The sequence below is a fragment of the Drosophila tropicalis genome, unplaced genomic scaffold (genome assembly GCF_018151085.1).
Source record: "Drosophila tropicalis isolate 14030-0801.00 unplaced genomic scaffold, ASM1815108v1 contig_694, whole genome shotgun sequence".
Taxonomy (NCBI): domain Eukaryota; kingdom Metazoa; phylum Arthropoda; class Insecta; order Diptera; family Drosophilidae; genus Drosophila; species Drosophila tropicalis.
In genome coordinates this window covers 5,494,757-5,515,044 of record NW_027173176.1, presented here as the reverse complement: position 1 = coordinate 5,515,044, position 20,288 = coordinate 5,494,757, and the positions used below count along the sequence as shown (strand labels likewise).

The 20,288-nt window shown below is 41.0% G+C and overlaps 1 protein-coding gene across 1 annotated transcript in view; it reads left to right on the top strand.

Annotated features, from left to right (window-relative positions):
* The first annotated feature begins 10,079 nt into the window (after positions 1 to 10,079).
* LOC137578844 (uncharacterized) overlaps positions 10,080 to 20,288 on the top strand; it is a 128,182-nt gene continuing 117,973 nt past the window's right edge. The window contains exon 1 of the mRNA XM_068292444.1: positions 10,080 to 10,114. The gene's annotated coding sequence lies outside the window, so the exon portion shown is untranslated. The remainder of the gene's footprint in view (positions 10,115 to 20,288) is intronic.

Sequence of the window (20,288 nt, the reverse complement as noted above, 5' to 3'; positions counted from 1 at the left end):
TTGTTTTTCTTAACGAGAAGGGGCAGTAGGGAAGGCAATTTGATTTGGGGTGGATTAGGATTTTTCTGATTTCTCCCAATTTTGGAGTAATTGCAAACAGCTGAGCAACATGTGCGAAGAATTTCGTTTAAATTGTTACAGTCATCAGATTTGATGAAGATTTTCGATACTCTCTCTTTGCTATTGCAAGGTTATTATTCCGCTCTCTGATCCTCATTGCTTTGAGAGCAGGGTCATTTACTATGTGCTCTTGTCAAGCTTCGCTGGACAAGCTTCTCGGCCCAGACCAGTGGAGCAATCCGTGCTGTTGTTACATATATCGGCCAGCCCCACCGACGGACGGGGCCTAAATGCGTTGAGTGGTTGTTGTTGTTGTTGTTTCTGTTGCTTCGTGTTATTTTTGCAAAACAATGAATGAAACGCGTTGTTGTTGCATTGCTGAGGGGATTTATCAAGTTGAAATTGCACACTTGGGTGACTGCCACACACGCACATTGAACCCGAACTCAAAGTAAAGTCGTCACATGCAGAAATCAGCATTTTCATAAATATTTTTGATATCAACTCACTTTACGATATTGTTGGATACGGTTTAGTGAGTTTTTACCCAATGCCCTTCACACGGCCCGTAGTTGTAAATCTAAAACCTTTGAACCTACATACACATAATGTAATTATATACATATATCAGAGGGGGCCAAGAGAGATCTAAAGCCAATACGAAAAATCTTAATTTCTGACTGCCTCAGGATAAAGTGAAATAGATTTTATTATTCTATTAATAGATAAAAGAATTGGAACTACGAATTGGTTTGTTTGGCCTGAAAATCGTATATACATTTAATTCTATAATCGATTTGAGGTTCTTGTTGATTTTGTGATGGATTCTGTGCAAGTTAGTTAGCATTTTGATAAAAATAAGTCTTGATGGTAAAAAATGTTTGTATCAACATGGGATTGTGTGAGATTTATTTGCGTATTGCATTTCAAAGCGATTTAATTTTTGAAGAATTTAAAAGAAAAATACAAATAGAGAAAATGAAAACAATTGCTGAAATGGCAGCAAGCCGAAAGCAATATGAAATACAATAGTTCATATTAGAGCTAGAACAGCTGTTGTTAATGGCAAATCGCTTATACGCCTCGTTGTGCGGCCAAGCGTTGCAAATAGTTTTCGAAGCGTGTGTGTGTGTGTGTATGTGTGGGTGGTTGTGTGCGGGTGTGTGATCAAGCTGTGGTAGCCACATCTCCCACACACACAGCTGCAATTCAAGTGCAGTGCTCATCAATAAAGTGAAATTGTTGTTTTCTTTCATTTTGTTTGCTGCTTAATTTTTTTTTTGTGTTGGATTTGGCGGCCGTTGCTTGGCGGCTGCTTTTTGGGGGCGATCAGCCTTGTTGGGGCTGTTGCTGTTGTTGTTGTCGTCGTTGATATTGTTGTTGTTGTTGTTGCTGTTGATTTTACCCATGCACAGGGCATATGCTACACATATATGAGGCAGCTGAGGCAGCAGCAGCAGCTACAGCAACAGCAACCGGACGCACGTGTTCATTTTCATTTGGCGCTGAGGCAGAGAGAACCCAACAACGATAAACAGCCACAACAACAATGGCAACAGCAGCAATAACAACAACAACAACAACAGCTGTACGGCAGAATCTTTGTAGACGGCGACGGAAGAAAGACGGCGACTGCGACGACGACTGCGGAAATTATTCATTCAACCGCTCTTTTTGTTGTTGTATTTTCTTCAATGTTGATGAACAACAGCAAAAATACAAAAAAAATGAGGGGGAACCAAAAAAAAGCAGCAAAACAGACGAAGAAATTTGAAATTCATACAAATTGCAAGCGGCGACCGACCGCCAAGCAGCGGAACAACAACAACAATAGCTAGCTAGCCAGCCGCCACATCGTCAGCATATTGCGGGGGCGCGCAGACACAGGGTGCAGGATGGCGCATAAGCTTCGTTTTGGGGAGAGCCCCCATAGCCACCCAAGCGCAGCTCCAATGCGACTGTCCATCAAAAAGTCAGCCAAGCACAAAAATCGACCAGCAAAAAAACAAAAACAACAACAAGCTAAAACACACTACTCAAGCAAAAAAGAAAAACTAAAATAAAGTAAAAATAATTATTTTGCATTGCATAACGACGAACACAAAAGGCTCAGAGCACTCTTTAGCTTCCAGTTTAGCTTTCTCCCAGGCAAAAGTGTTTTGCTGTTTGCCACGGCCAATCCATCAGCCATCAGCCAACCGAGAGCGGGTCAAAGACAACCGCAGACCCCCGAGTCCGACACAGTCTCAGTCTCAGAGCCTCAAAAAGTCAGGCCCGCAGAGACAATAAAACAAAAGACCAAACACAAAAAAAAAAAAAAAACAACGAAAAAGACAAAAAAAAACTCTCATACATTAGGTAAAAGCCACAGACCTTGACATACCCTGTGCATATTATCAAGTAGAGGCTCAACTGGCCGATGCTCTTTAAAAAGCCCTTCAAATTTATAGCCAAATGACTTTTACGCTGTGATTGATATTACCTCTCTTTTATAGGTAGAACTTTAAGTAAGATCTTACAGTAATTACTAGTCAGAATTATTTATTAAAAGGAGAGAATTTTATGTAGATTCTATGGATCCTTTAGGACAAGTGTTGCTGTAAATTATCAACGATTTGAACTCTTTTGGTTGAAATTTGTTTGGATAGCATTGAATCCAACAATAGTATTATCAATTACCTTAACCTTTACCTTAACAATCATATGACCAAAGCATTTGAAATAAAATCTATCAAAACAAGAATAATAGATATCTAAAGCTTACTTCATGTTCCATTATTTTATTAGCTGAGTTTGTCTAGTTATCAGGTAACGCGGGGAAAATTCGTCAAGTTTATACTTTGTGGCAAAAATTGAAATTGTTCAAATCAATGAATCAAATTTTTCAATGAAATTATTGAATAGTAACTTAAAAAGCTTGTTAAGGATCTTACCTATAGTCAGAAAGAGAAAGGGAGAGAGAGGGAGGGAGAATAGGAATTCGGATAAAGCTTCGTAGAACTTTTGTTTGCTTTTGTCTTTAATCGAATCATTAAACTGATAAAAAGAAAGAAAGGATCATTTAAAAGGAAGAAAACTGCAATGAAACTAAAGGAAACATCGGTTTATTCATAACTGTTGTGGGCCCTTTTTGTGCTCTATATATGCCCATTGATTGTTGGTAGGGAGTCCATAGAGGGTATCAAAACCGAAATAACAAAATCGACATCGGCAGCTCGTCTTTCACACAGGTGTGCGCAATCAATCAACATGAGATCATATTAAACCGACCGACGACCGACGGGTAACAATGACCACGATAATCACGCAGCTGAAGCTGCCTGCTGCTGGGGGCTTTGCTGGAAAAAAAAAGATTTGGTTTTTTTCCCTGGTTTTTGTTTTTTGGGGCCACGCACCCGCAACGCACAAGAGCGTTGATAGACTTCAGCGGGTAAGCGGGTCCAGGCTGACTGGTTGTTGGCTCATTAAAACTAAACCCCAAAAACTTGTATTGTTGTATGTATAGCCACGCATCACGCACGTTCAATGACCATTTTTGGACACCTCGAAACACTTTATGGAGTGGCGGAGAGTGGGAAAGAGCATTCGGCCCTGTTTGAATAGAGCCAACTGATTGCCTTAACATTCCACACTTAATTAGTGATGCTTTTTTTTTTTTTTTTGGTAGGCTTTTCTTTTCGAAAATTCATAGAAATTTTCATTGTCTTGTGTCTCTCAAGGCTAACAATTGTGTATTGATATTTTTTGGGGAACCGAATAAAAGACGGAGAGCTATCAACTTATAACCATTTCTTCTCATAACTGGATGAGATACTTAAAGCCAAAGATCTGCAAATGAAAATAAAACGAAACTTTTTAAAACTCAGAAACTTCTGTTGGATTCATTAAAACATTTGAAGTTCATAATTATAATGTATTGTATGAAATTAAGGGTAAAATAGAGGCCATTCTGGCGTAAAGGGCCAAAATTAAGGGTGAACAAGGGTCCGTTGTTGGCCAAACGTTAAGTAACAAACAGAATGAAAAGTGAGAAGTTCATTTTAAACAATTTCTAGCCATGTCTCAATTCATTTGATTTCGTTATGTAGATTTTCTTGTTCGAATAGAAGGCACGGCACAGCAGTCAATATTGTCGCAACGTTGAATAACTTTAATTGGTTATTTGTTGTGGGCATTTATCTCCTACCCCTTGCCACGTCGCCTTGATCATGTGCTGAGTTAAGTAAAGCCACAAGTCAACAGGGTGACAAGTGCGGCGGGCTCTTTTAGCCTGGTTTGGTGGCTGTCTGAATGGCCTGGCCATATTTTCTTTAACGCTAAACGAAATTAGCATATGAATAAGTTTTCTGTGTGGAGTTTTTAGCAGTGCGTGTGGTTTCTGTTTCTGAGGAGTGGAATGGAGTGAAGCGACGATGACGTCGGGCGGGGATGCGTGAGGGGGGAGAGGGTTGCAATTGGAATTGAAGTTGGAGTCATTGGAGCGGCATGCATCAAAGGCGACCACACCGAACTGAAAGAGAAAAAAAAGAAATACAGTCCGCAACATGTGCACTTTAACGCACATGAAATCGAGCCGAAATTGGAGGTCACGTAGTCGTCCATATCCACACTGCTGCACTACGCAACGCCTTCATTTGCTTTTTGGCGCATATAAATTACACAATGCGGCGGTGGTGGCGGCGGCGGCGTTGGCTACGATCACTGGAAACCCAAAGCCCAAAAGAGCCAACAACAAAACAAATCGAATTGCAGCGAACCGCAACCAATGATGACGACCACATTGATGGAGGCGATGGCTGGCCATGGAGGCAAGTGAAACCCTGTAAATGCAATGAAATGGTTTTTAACTTTAGCAATTTTTCAAAAACAAAAAAAAAAACACAATAACAAAACGCAACATCGTCGGCATGGCAATAATATGGTTTTGATGTTTAAACAAGGTCAGAAGAGAGACTTTGAGGACAGACGAGCGGGCGCGCGCGCTTGCCTTTTAAGGTCTACTGGCTACTCCTTGCCCACCTTGCCATTCATTCCTCCACCGTCCACCTTCTGCTGCACTCCACTCCACTTTTGGATGAGCAAACAAAGCTGAGACATAAAGCAATAAACATAATGCCCCGCTTCACGCAATTTTCAGGCCATGATCCGCAGTTAAAGTTCGAAAGGTTTAAAGGCAATCGATTGGAAGTTTATTTCAGACAGAGATCTCTTTCTTGCTCTCTCTCTCTCTCACTCGTATACTCCACTCCCTGGGTCGCTCCCACTCTCTGGCTCACTGCTTGGCCCGTTCTGCCTCGCATCTTTCACTTGGCCAGGTCGTGGGTCCGAGGCCTTTGATTGGGTTTTGTGTTATTATTGTTTCTTTTTTGTTGTATTTTTTCTCTTTCTCAATTTTTGTTGTTGCTTTTGGGTCATTTGGCAATTTGGCAACTAAAAGTTGAATTTGCATGGTTTAGGGCGCGACATGAACACTGCAGAAGCCTAAGGGCAATTACAGTTTGACAATCGCAATTACAGTTTGATGGCAACTGATTGCCAACAAATCAACTGTGGGAATGGGGTAAACAACTGAAACCATAAAGGGGAAGGGGACTCTTAATCGAAAAGAGCAAAAGTTATCAGAATAAACTATCAATTAATTGCTTTGATTTAACTTTTGTGAATTACCCTTTTCTTAATATTTAATCTCGATTAAGTTTTTGAAATAATCAAAGGGAATTATAGGCATTTACTACAATCAGCTTGCTCTTTCTTCAAGTCTTCAAGTCTAATCAGACTTGCAGTCGAAATAGTCTTCTCATGCTTTTTTTAGCATGATGAATAGATTCCTCGAAGGATTCCTTGAATTGTTTATAGATTTAGTTAATACTTTTAGTTCTTTAGAAAATCTCGCTGTTGATCTAAGTAGTACTGACCTAGTTATTTTGGTCAAAGATAATGGCATTAGAAATAAATTCAAACTATTGATAACATTCATTTACCATTTGAGGTAATAAAACTCAATCGAAGAAATATTGATCAAAGGCATGATCTTTCTCTCTCTCTCTCTCTCTCTCTCTCTCTCTCTCTCTCTATGGGTGTGTGTGTGTGTCTGCTGGATTGTTTGTAAATCGAGTATAAGTATATCTTTGTATATTCAATGCTTGGGCAGTGTATCAAAAAGTATAAGTTTTATTGACTGCGGATGCAGTTTATAAACAATATTCATTCCCGTAGTCTGTCCATCCCGTCTATCTGTCTGTCTGTCTGTCCGTCCGCTGTTCGTTGTCGTTGTCCGTGTAGCCGCAATATGGCGCGCATCTGTTACATGTTAATGCGCGCCAAGGCGAAATATCCCAGCGAACTGAGAAATATTGTCTGTGGGAATATACTATATACATATATATGTAGATATACAAATATACATATGTATCTATATGGTTCGTATCTCTGGCATTTGTATTTATGAAATCAAACATAAGGTATGCCATTCGATCGTCTCCTTCAGCTGCACATTTGGCACACATGACAGCCGCATGCTCCAAACGCAACCTCCTTACGCGCCCTGCCATCACTCCCTGCCTTCCTTCCTTCCTTTCTGCCCTCTCAAATGGAAGAAAATGAAAAAGAATATCGGAAATTTTCGAAAGAATAGCCCAAAGCCAAAAAAGGGGGCCACCAGCCACACACATGCTCCAACTCTGGTTGGGTTTTTGGGATCGTTTGTGCGATGGATGGGGCCCAGGGAAGTTTTGTGAGTTTTTATGCATTTCCAGTTAAATCGGAAGTGGAAATCACGACGTCGACGACGATCTCCGCCTCTTGCTCTGACTTCTGCTGGCAAAAGAGCGTGCCACGATTAACACGCTATTTCTGTCAAAAGGGGTAGGGCGGGCACCCGAGTGGAGATGATGATCATGATGATCGGGAAGCTGCTGATGATGGGATGGGATGAGCGTGAGGCGAAAAAAAATAACAGAAAAAGGGAAAAGTGTTTTAGGGTTGAGGTACTGGTGGGGTTGGGTGGAGGTGGAGGAGATGGGGGTATTTTAGGGTGATTTCCAGTTCCCACATGTCACCATTTCGCCTCAGCTGTTCATAGTGGGAGCCCCTCATACGAGCTGCTAATGATGCCAACGGGTTAAATGCGTTGTGATCTATTTCGAGTTTGTTTCACGTTTTTTCGTCTTATGCCACGGCTATGCCCTACATGGACAGAAGGGTATAAAGATTATCTTAAAAATAAATAATAAGTTTTGCCACTTTGTATTCTTCAACTTGACAAACGTCAATGAGAATTTTCTTTAACACTTGTGGTTATATTTTCCAACATGAACTCATTTACACACATTTTATCAGTCTCTCCGTTTTAAATCGGTTCTGTAAGGGTTAGTCTACATATACATAACTTGCAATAGCGTATTTCGTATTCGTTTTAAAATTTCAACAAACCATTTTCATTCTTTCAATTTCTATAATTCTGTCGTTGTTGTTGTTTATTTTTTTCGTTTTTAATATTTTTCCAAGTGTTGCTCAATATTTTAGCTTTTGTTTATGGCTTCTTGATATTACCCACGTGTCATATTTTATGGCTACCCATAGACCCATAGAATGAAATGGTCCGTTCTCTGGGGACGAATCCCGTGAAACACGGTGTATTTGTGTATTGTGGAGCTTTAAATTTTCAAATGGCTATGAAAATATTTTGATTGCCGGTGCAGTTTGAGAGGCGCCTCACCTTTTATAGTCAATGCCTCGCAAACTGTTGATTCTGTATCAGTGTGTGCGTGTGTGTGCCCAATGCCAGGAGTTTGTCAATTCATTTTGCGTAGTTTTTCGCCAATTTTCTGGCAACCAAATGCATATTGACATAAAATTGACATTTAACAAACTTGCCAGCCAAGTTGCAACTGCAACAGCAACGACAACAACACCAACAACAACAAGCAAAAGCAAAAACAAAAACAGCAACAAAATCGACAAGTGCATAAAACACGCCCAAAACGATCCTCGACAACAACGGACGGCTACAGCAAAAGCAACAGCAACAAGTGCCAAACGATGGATATGGATGCAACCAGTTACTACTCTACGCCACCAAAAGTGGTCAGCACATGGGTGCACATTTTTAGTGGTCCCTGGTTTTTGGCACTAGCCGATCGGTCGGTCGGCCGGACGACCTGCCTTGACCATATTTGCCGCTGTTGCTGCTGATCTCTCTCTTCTATGGTCATTCGACCGATATTTGAAATATTTTTTACGCGACCGCCTTGCATATTTGGTCAATGGGCAGCAGCAGTCGTAAGATTTTTTCGGATCGAATCGAAACGATTCGGATTGCCAGCTGGCTGGCTATAGCGAGTTCATAATTCCTGCAGCTGGTGTGATGCCTTACACCTTTCACAACATGACATAACCTTATAAATACGTTCATGTGAATTCAATGCATTTGATACAGTGCCCAAGAGTTAGGCCTTTGATTGATAAAAAACACACATTCATTTTATTCCCAAATGAAAGATTTTACTATTATAATACTTATTTTAGCCAATGCTTTTGAACGATTGTTTTGTTTCTTTCATTAAGTTTAACTCACGTGGTAGTGATATGAGTAAGGGATGTTCGGGGCAATAGGTACCCCTGCCCTAAGGCAAGGTGGCTACATCCTGGCAAATATTCCGCTTTATACTTTATTTCAGTGTCCGTGTGCCCGAATCCGAAAAGTAAGATCTTTGATTAGCATTTATGAAGGGGTAAATTAGAAAAGTTTGCTCTTTGGAAGGTCTTTCAACCTATGACAAGTTGTATTGGATGCAGTTAACAAAACAGTAGAAAATATTTCAAAATTGTCAATTTTTTTTAAGTGTAACATTCTCTGCAGCATATATGTATGTAGATAGATTCATGAAGAGATCTTTTTCTTTGTTTCCGTATTTTGTTCGTGTTGCCACAATATTTACTGCTGCTGCTGCTGCTGGTGTTTTGCTTATGGGATATAATGCAGGTGTTTGGATATACATACATACATATACTTTGGCAATTGGCTAACCAAGATTTGTCACCTCCATATTGTGAAGGTTTGCTCCGCCGCTGTTGGCATCGGCACGATGTTGCCCCATTGCCCTGGCTGACTGGCTGCGAGTGTGACTACATTTTATCTTCATTTCGGGATCGAGTAAATCATAATTTTACACCTTCTTTCACGACATCGAACGGCTGCGGCGGCGGCTGCAGCGTCGGCGGCTCATGTTTGTATGTGCCACATTTATCTGGCACCACTCATCGCAAATTGTGGCCAACTGCACCTCCACCGTCTGGCCCCATACTAGACATCGTTTTGCATTCTCATTCCTAATTTCCATATACCAATCCAACATTTCTATGGTTAAATTAAATTTCAATTATGCGGGACAACCAAAAACGGTCGAAACTTGGCCAATTTCCTGCTGCGGCTAATTATAAAAGGCGGGGCTAATTTTAAACCCAAAACCCATCAAATTGTTGTCGCATTTGTTTTTGGTAGGTAATTGCGCCTCGATTTGTTTATGGGCCGCTACCAATCAAATGGACAACAAGCTAACACGTTAACCAACATATACATATGTATGTACATATACATAAAAACTCTAGCCAAATTGGTAACCAAATGCGCATTCAAATCAGGCCCAGACAGAGAGCACAGGGCTCTCTGACACTGACAACAACGACAACATTGCTGACAACTCAGACATCCGGAGCTATATGCTGCATGACAATTAGAAAAAGTCCATCCCAAATGGCAGACTCACACACACACATGTATCTCTATCTTGCGAACGATTGGGCCAATACCCAGTTTGGAACGCGGCTAGACATTGTTTCTATTAATAGTTGGAATAACTTAAATATTATGTCTCTATAAAGGGAATAAACTCAACGAACTAGACACGACCATCTCAATCATACTTAACAATACTATATACCTAAATATTTCTATATTGGAATACTAATATATAAAAATGATTTTAACCTACTTTCAGCAGACGAAATTTAAAATGGAATAAAAAAACAAACGAAAATCATAACATCAAAGAAGGTAAGCTCTCTTCATACTTAAATTATACTAGAAAATATTTCTATATAATCGAAGTTTTTTAAATTTTTTTTTTAAAAACGGACAATTTAGTTACGTTCCTAGAAAACCTCGTGATGACCATTAATCATGAGCTTAATGGCCAAATAAGAGATATTTTATGTTATTCATACTCTCGGGCAAGTATCAGTGACTTCAAATGATTCAAAACGAAGTTGACACCAAGTTTGAATATGTAGATTTTCAATAAGCAATATCATGCATACGATAGAACAGGGATAAATAGATGGGTGAGTGTAAAAAGAACGAACTTTGTGAACGTCTTTACAGAGCTACAGAGGGCAATTAGGCAAACCCTTGATTGCGATAATATTTGTTTAGCCACAGAACACACAAGACACTTAAAATGTCAAAATTCTGACAGCTACGCCCACCTACCAACCAAGCAACGAACTAACATGCAGTCATGCCCCCATGCCCCAACACTTACCCCCCTCTGAGACACACACACACACACACACTGAGGCACACGCATTAACACAAGAGCACCAAATTAAGCCATAAATTTAGACGCCGTTGGACCACCAGCCAAGTGGCAGTAGTTGGACCTGGGATGGGGTAAGGATAGAAATGGTATAATAAAATGGGGAAGGGGGGCAAAGTCGAATGGTGAAGTTATGACGGAGGAGTAGGAGGAGGCGGAGGCCAGTGCAAGTTGTCTACAAGTAAAACGCCTCTGCAAGTGTCTCGTCAGGCTCCTCTCGCTTTTTCAGTTTTTTTTTTCCTGTCTACAGCTGCGTTGGTGTCAAAGTCAAGTGGTGGAGTAGTAGATGAGATGCATTGCTGTGCACTCCTCCACCTCTCCTCACCCTCACCATCACCCTGTTTCCCAGCAGCAGGAGCAGCAGCATCTCCTAAGAAGTACTTACTCCCGCTTGAGTCTCGTTTAATAAAAAAATTCAAATTTAATTAGTCTTCAAGTGAAAGAGTAATATTTATACAATCTGGTAGATTTAGATTTTGCAGCTGCACAAAGCGCATGCAAATGTGGAAAGAAAGTGTGTCTGAGAGAGAGAGAGAGTAATGGCGATGGAGGGGAAGAAGAGGCTTCCCCCCTTAGTGGCACTGCACGAAAACGTTTTATTAAACATTTTATATAGTCAATTGAAAATCTCTTCTAAAATAATTAATGAACTCAAACTATTTGTGGTTAATTATGTATTAATGGGCACTAACATCATGATGCTGGGTGGTTTCTCTCAGTGTGGCAAAACACACAACTGCATTCCAGACGAGTCAACGAGATGAGATGAGGCAAACCCAGACCATGTGGGATTATGACGCGACGGCACTTAAGACAAGGCGAGGCACTGCTTACCAAAGTCAATTGCAACTTTTCGTTGTAAAATTTTTACCCACTGACTGAAACTGTAAACAGCATCGCACTACAGCAGCACCACCATCATGATGCCACAAAAGAAGAGTTCTTGATTGGCTGCGACGCCTCCGTTTTGTCAGTTGTCGGTCGCGACCTCCAGTGGCATCTTTCTGCATCGTCGTTTTGTGCCTCAATCGCTCGAACATCGCGTGTGACATTTGCTGTAACTCCAGCCGCCAACTCCGATTCCGACTCCAAGTGCAGTCGCAACTCTGCACCACATTCATTAGCAGCCGTTAAATGTTCACTTAATCATTTCGTCTGGCTGGCAGTGTGTGACACATGCTGCACTCAGCTGGCTGGCTTAGAATCCAAGTGGTGCAACACAAGCAAAGAGACACACACCCAGACACACGGAGATCCAACTTCCAGAGACATACAGTGAATGCCTCTGTTGTAGCAGCGTCTACAAATTGCCAGAGCTTGTTGCAATCTTAAGTGAATTTATGTTGCAATCTTTCTAGTGCTTGTGCTTGCAGCTTCTGCTTTGGCTGCCACATCTCATGATGACTTCAATTAATCAGCTTTAGGCTGAGATTGCCAGATGAATGCACTGTGCAAGTGTGCATCCTGGTTAGTTAAACATGCAATTGCAGTTCAGAGGTCATTTTGACTTGCCTCGCCTCGCCATGCCTCGCCTTGTCGCTTGTCTTCGCCAGAATGGTAGTGAAGTAGTGGTAGCTGCTCCTTAATTCCTCCTTAATGTGAATTTTGCCTGCACACTAAAATTAAGCTGACTTAAACCCTTCATCACAGACGAATCATCTTAATGTAAGTCCACAGAAGGGTCAGACAGACAGACTTGCAAAATGTATTAATTTATGTTAGAAAATGGCAAGACATTCGAAATGAGCTTAGTCGTAGATAGACTATAAATGTAAAGATTTTAAATAGCTTCAACGTAAAATTGTTCTTGAATTTATACCATAATATAGATAATTTACATGATTTACTTAATTGATTATCTCATAAAACTATGTTGATCACGACCCAAAGGATTTTAAGTGTATTTGCTTTAAAAATCAGTATTCTTCTTTTTTGTGTGGAATATTGAATCAACCGAGATTACAATGGAAATCAAAAATCTGCACCTAAGTACATACAGTACATAAGTATATATTAATCCGCCACAGTTGGCGAGGCTTGGCTTCGTTTCGATTCACTAGCTCCTAAATTCGTTGCCACAACTTATATTACCACAATTTTGTTGTGGCTTAAAAAGTTCAGTTGTTTGTTAATTGGGGAAATCAGACTGAGCTCTAACCCATCGATCTGTAAAGGGGTTTTTATTCTCATTCTTTCTGAAAAAGAATTAACTATAACCTTTTCTACTTTTTATACCATACACCCATAGGGTGAAATGGTATATTAAAGTCGCCAAAATGTATGTAACAGGCAGAAGGAAGCTTCTCCGACCCTATAAAGTATATATATTCTTGATCAGGATCAACAGCCGAGTCGATCTAGCCATGTCCGTCTGTCCGTCCGTCCGTCCGTCCGTCCGTCCGTCCGTCCGTCCGTCCGTCTGTATGAACACGCAGATCTCGGAGACTATAAGAGCTAGAGCCACCAAATTTGGTATGTATACTCGTGTAGTATGCACATGTTCAGCATTAATTGGAATTTCGGCCACGCCCCCTTACGCCCCCAGGAATCACATAAAACTGTTTTTCTTAAAAAGTATGACAGCTAGAGACATCAAATTTAGTTTGTATACCCGATTAGTTAGTGCGCAGAAATTAACTGTTCAAACTTTTTGCCACGCCCCCCTTACGCCCCCAGGAATCACACAAAACTGTTTTTCTTAAAAAGTATAATAGCTAGAGACATCAAATTTGGTTTATATGCTCGGTTAGTTAGCGCGCAGAAACTAATTGTTTAAACTTTTTGCCACGCCCCCTTCCGCCCCCGGAATTTACACAAAAGTGATTTCCTTAAAAACTATGATAGCTACCGACATCAAATTTAGTATGTAGACTAGCTTAATAGACGCGCAGATATTGGCTATTTAAACATTTTGCCACGCCCACTTCCGCCCCCGTAAATTAAACAAAACTGATTTTATCAAAAACTAACAAAGCTAAAGTCACCAAATTTAGTATGTATACTGGCATAGTATGCGCAGAGAATTTAGATATTTTCACATTTTGCCACGCCCACTTCCGCCTCAATAATATAGAAAAAAACGATTTCCTCCTTTAGTTTTTTGACTATCGCATTTAAATTTGGCAGACTAATTTACCTTATCTATTTCTACAAAACTACCAAATTTTATTGAAATCGGACTAGAAACATGCAAAATATGCGTATAAACGTATTTTACTACGCGGTCCACAAGGCCAGAATTGGACTTTGGCTAGTAGCGGCGCTAGAGTGCTCGTGTGTTTGTAGAATGAGCGAGATAGCACATAGTATAAGACATGTAAAAACAATTTAATAGACATACATTTGGTCTTCGAAATTTGAAATATTTGTTTTACCAGGTGTATGGTATACCCAAGTCGACGAGTCGACTTACTTGCTTCATTTCTATTTATTTTCTTTTGTTATTTGCTTCTTCAATTGTTATTATTATTATTGTGTGTCATTCACTTTATTTGCCAATTTGTGAATAATTTGATGTCCATGGATGAAGTGAGTGTGTGTTTTGGGGCGCGGTAACCTAATCAACTAAATTGATTGCGCAGCTCTCTTTTTCTCTTGCTGTTTGTTGTCTGTCTCCCCAGGGCCATTCAATTCATTCAAACAAATGCAGCAATTAAATTTTCATATAGCGAAGTTGAAGCGACACACGACCAGGAGGACGTGCGTCAATTAGGAGACTGCTTTTGGTGGTGGCATGGTAACAACACGACGCCGCCACCGCCACCGCCTCCCCCTTAAATAAAGGCGGCCACGTGGCTGTCAGCATTATGCACCACAAGAAACAGGGGAAAAAAGAGCCTGGGATAGAGCCTCATTAGAACGGGAACAGGTAAAAGTTTTGGCCAGCTGCCTTAAATTCCATAAGCCACGTGTCGGAAATGCATATACATATAAAGGTGTGTGTGTGCCCCTTTGGAAAATGTTTTCGTGTTGTGTCACCAAACAAATGTCGCCTCGCCAATGTTGACCCAATTGCCACGCTGGGGTCATGACAATTTTCAGGAGCTTTGGCTTTTGTGTATATCGTGCTGTGCCGCGATCGTGAGTAACTATGTATGTGAGGGGGCGCTCCTTTCGAGGGACTGTCTGCATGTATGTATGTGTGTGTGTAGCGCCACCAGCATGGTCTATGGTCTCTCTATGGGTTTCTCTCTGTCTCGGTCTGGACTTGTGACATGCCACAAATATGCATAGACAATTTCTGTCTGCCTTGCGATTTGCATAAAAATCAAACTATAGAAATGCAATGTCTATAGAAAAAGATTTATGGCAATGCCTTAAAATGTGGGCGTAACAGTGGCTTCCTCCTGCATCTCCTCCCCCCCACAGTAACTCTACCCCTCTCTAGGGTAGGCGAAAAGAAAACCCAAGAAAATCAATATGAGTAAGTCTACAAAGCGTCTGCAGGTCCCCAGCTACAGTTTGGAGCTAGCCAAATTTGGGGGTTGATGACAATCGTTACCTCTCTGTCTCACTCTTTCTCTCTCATTCTCCCTTTCTCTCTCTCAGTCTCTCCCATGAAAATTATTTAAATTAATTCAAAATGGCTGACTTCAAAAAATATTGTGAGTGCATGCGCTGTGAGAGAAAAGATTGTAACAGAGAGGAAAAAGTGGGAGTAGAAGTCTCCACATTGACTGGGTTGCTATAGCAACATATTGCTATAGGTACATATACTTTTGAGGGTAAGTTGGCATCCATCTCCCCTGGTTGATCCCCAAGGGTAGTTGGTAATGCTTTTTGGACGATGGGAATCGATTTATATGGACACCAGATGCAAAGAATTTCGTTGGTTCAACCGATTTGGTATGGTTTGATTGGGTTCTGTGAAGTAAACCCACCTAGAAATGTAGTAGACCCAGATGCAAAGCTTTTCGTTGGCTTACGTTTGTACTCATGTCGTTCATTGGATATATCAAGATATATACCTATACTTCTTCCTCTAACATGACAGCTGTGTGTTTGGGTTGTGTGTGTGTGTGTGCTTTGAGATGAACACTTGGGGGGCTGGACAAGTCACAAATTCCCAACACGTGACCCTTACAAATGCGACACGAGGCTTCGTTCTGCTCATTAAGAACGGCTGACAAGCGTTTTAAGTTGCGCGATATGATCATTCGACATTTCAAATCTCAGAACAACAACCAACCCTCTGACAAAGAGATTATATATTGCTGATGTGCCATAATGGGAAGGTTAGCCCTTCCATAACGATTTCATCTTCTTGCTCTTGTCCTTGTCCACTTCACTGCAGTTCCGTTCTCAGATTTCCAGCTCATTACATTTCTATTCTTTTTGTTTGCCAAAAAACAGGCAGAAATTGCAAAAATTTTGAAGGACAAGGGGAGTTTCTTTCGAGCCACGCAAAAAGTGAAATAGATACATATGTTCTTTAAATGCTGGAAATGGAAAACTTTTTAAGTCAGCTTCTGATTTTGCAAAAATTTGGTAATAATTTTTCAAATCTTTCTTGGTTTTTGTGGATTTTTGCATATGCTTAACTCCTCTAACTCTGACCGCATAATCATGTTACGACACAAAACTGACATGACATTTTCAGTAAATGCGATTAATATCGCACACGACTCGATGGACTCACTGGACTCGGACCCCAGTGTCCCAGTCGATGTTGGTCTTGGTCTTGGGATCGGAAACGAACTCTGTAGCTACGAGTTGAAGTTGCAAGTCTTGGAGTATCACTTGCAGAACCCCCTCCAGACTCAGATCCAGATCCAGATGCAGAAATGCAGACATTACTCGGATTTCGGATACTCTTTTGGTCATTGTTGCTGCTGCTGCTGTTGCTGAAAGATAGAGAGTGAGGTAGAGAGAAGAAAAATGAAGCAAGTAAGTCGACTCGTCGACTTGGGTATACCATACACCTGGTAAAACAAATATTTCAAATTTCGAAGACCAAATGTATGTCTATTAAATTGTTTTTACATGTCTTATACTATGTGCTATCTCGCTCATTCTACAAACACACGAGCACTCTAGCGCCGCTACTAGCCAAAGTCCAATTCTGGCCTTGTGGACCGCGTAGTAAAATACGTTTATACGCATATTTTGCATGTTTCTAGTCCGATTTCAATAAAATTTGGTAGTTTTGTAGAAATAGATAAGGTAAATTAGTCTGCCAAATTTAAATGCGATAGTCAAAAAACTAAAGGAGGAAATCGTTTTTTTCTATATTATTGAGGCGGAAGTGGGCGTGGCAAAATGTGAAAATATCTAAATTCTCTGCGCATACTATGCCAGTATACATACTAAATTTGGTGACTTTAGCTTTGTTAGTTTTTGATAAAATCAGTTTTGTTTAATTTACGGGGGCGGAAGTGGGCGTGGCAAAATGTTTAAATAGCCAATATCTGCGCGTCTATTAAGCTAGTCTACATACTAAATTTGATGTCGGTAGCTATCATAGTTTTTAAGGAAATCACTTTTGTGTAAATTCCGGGGGCGGAAGGGGGCGTGGCAAAAAGTTTAAACAATTAGTTTCTGCGCGCTAACTAACCGAGCATATAAACCAAATTTGATGTCTCTAGCTATTATACTTTTTAAGAAAAACAGTTTTGTGTGATTCCTGGGGGCGTAAGGGGGCGTGGCAAAAAGTTTGAACAGTTAATTTCTGCGCACTAACTAATCGGGTATACAAACTAAATTTGATGTCTCTAGCTGTCATACTTTTTAAGAAAAACAGTTTTATGTGATTCCTGGGGGCGTAAGGGGGCGTGGCCGAAATTCCAATTAATGCTGAACATGTGCATACTACACGAGTATACATACCAAATTTGGTGGCTCTAGCTCTTATAGTCTCCGAGATCTGCGTGTTCATACAGACGGACGGACGGACGGACGGACGGACGGACGGACGGACGGACGGACGGACGGACAGACGGACATGGCTAGATCGACTCGGCTGTTGATCCTGATCAAGAATATATATACTTTATAGGGTCGGAGAAGCTTCCTTCTGCCTGTTACATACATTTTGGCGACTTTAATATACCATTTCACCCTATGGGTGTATGGTATAAAAAGAGTCTTTTAAAATGACTTAATGGCGCACAGCTCATAAATTCACGAATTTGCATAAACCGCCTGACTATTTGGCCAACAACAACAACAATTGCTGAAACAGAGGGAAGCGCGCCTTGAGGGCCCAAGTGAGTCAGAGAGTCAGTCAGTTAAGGAAACCAAAAAAAAAAAAAAAAAAAAACAGTGAGCCACCAGCCGGCAGTTTTGTTGAAATTCAAGTCGTTTTGACTTCAATTCGAAACTCTTGTGACTGGCAGCCTAATAAACACAATTAACTTCATCATTTTGAACTCAAATTATTTCATTTCAATGCGATAAAATCGCAAATCACGAAGCGAAAGCGGCAGACAATAGACCACGACGACGACGACTGACGACCAGGAGGACGGTGAAAATTAAGTCAAACTAAAGCTGCAAACGTTTACCAATCGGGCAATCGAGCGATTGGGACGCGGTATTATAGCAGGCAGCAGGCATCATGGAGAGCTTGAAGTTTTTGGAGTTTCGGAGTTGGAGTCTGTCCACACAGTTGGCCGCCCGCGCCACTTTCAATTGGAGCTGCAGCTGCAGTAACAGCAACAGCATAACAGAAACGACGACGTCGGGATCGGGATCTCGGGATCGGCGGTCTTTTGGGTCCAGGTCTCTCTTAGTCTTGGTCTGGGTCTTGGTCTTGGTGGAGGAGAATAATGTTGCATGTCGCGCCAATTGTGTACACGATTTGACTTGGCAGCCTGACAGTGCCTGCTGCCCACTCTTGGAGTTTAGAGTTGATGTTGTTGTTGCTGCTGTTGCTGTTGTTGTTTGCTGGCTGTGTCAGCTAATCAGACGGCAAGTATCTCATCTTCGAGGACTACTAGCAACTGCCAACAACAACAACAACAACAGCAACATGCACACGAAAAACTACCAAGTCATGTTGTTCATTCGGTTGTTCAGTTGCTGTTGCTGCCTGGCAAATAAATCTCTTGACTGCTGTTGCTGCTGCTGCTGGTCGGTTCAATTGGGCAGCCAAAAACCGAAAAAAGGTGGACACAACACAATCAGAGTTTGCTTCAGCTGCCACAACCGTGTTGTTGCAGTTGTTGTTGGTGTTTCCTGGAAAGAGTTTCCTGCATTGCTTATAACTAAACTATAGTTGTTGTTGCAGTTGCTGTTGTTGCCAGTTGCAGTTATTTCTTTTCTGCATTTCTGTTTATTTGTTTGAACTGATTTAGATCGCTAAACGTTGGCATTTGACTTTATGAGGGTCAATCAGGCTAACCAAGATGAAAGAGGGGTGGGATGCCAGGCGGGCCATGGCAAAATTTTAGCGGGACTTAGACCCGGTTAGATAATCAAGCAAACATTGTTGATAACAGCAATGCTCTCTACATGGACATAGAACTTACATTTTTCTGATTAACATAATCAGATTACAACGATTTTTCATTTACATTGCATAAAATAGAATTGGAATTGGGAAATTCACCTACAGAAATATTTCCACTGCTTAAATTCAAGGAGTATGATCGAAGAGAAAATTGTGGCATAGATAGCAAGCGGAGGACAAAAATGATAAACGCACCACAATAAGGACGTTTTGTCCCACCTGCTGCGGCTTAGGAAGTTGAGCTTTCCATCAGGAGCCACTTGGATGAGCAAGTCACTATGCTCTTAAGGGATTGCTTAGTCTTTGTTGAGCCACAAGTACTCTCGGGCTTGTCTAAAAAGCAAATGTTAAGCAAAATACCAAGTGTTAAACCTTGCAGAAAGACTTCCATCAATGTCTAGTAAAAACTGCAGGCAGAATAAGAAAACCATGTGTAATCGTAGAAACTAAGATTCTAGTTCTGCCGTAATTGGTTGAAGAAGAAATTCATAAAATCTAGAACTTTTTGCCATTGCGAGGAGGGGAATAGACACCCAATATTAACAAAAAATATTGAAAATGAATAATAACTATAATTGAATCTAGAAGTTATTAGAAACATTGTGTCTTGGCCGAGTCGTTTGGTTCACGTGGTCTCCAACTTTCAACAGACAAAAAGCAACAAAATAGGCTTCTCTCTGAAGCCCGGGCACTGATTAGACTAAACGACTGCTGAGATAGGCAACTGGCACTGGCATTTCACGAGTTGTTGTTGTGAGACTGGCTGGAAGCTTTCGAATGGTCATAAAAAACAAAGGCGTATCGATCAGGGATACGGATGCGGATGCAAAGGAGGTGCTTGGCGGAAAGGGGGGAGGCGCTTGTGTCTGTGTGTGTGTTGTGAAAAAGAGTTGAGTTCAAGTCACAGCTGGAGACTGCACTGCTTTTGGCGCATAACTGGACAGCCTAAGCCTGAGATTGAGCCTGAGCCTGAACCTGGTCATAGCTGCCTGGAGTTTCAGTCGTTGTTGTTGTTGTTAGGGGGCTGAGGTTGGCTGTCGCCGCCGTGTTGAATAACAGGCAGCTGACGCAGAGCGGCCGGCAGAGAGGCTCAATGGCCCGAGAGTTTGTTTTATTTATTTATTTTTTTTTTTTTTTGGCCATAAAAAACATTGGAAAAATGTTGCGTTAATGCGACGTTTGTT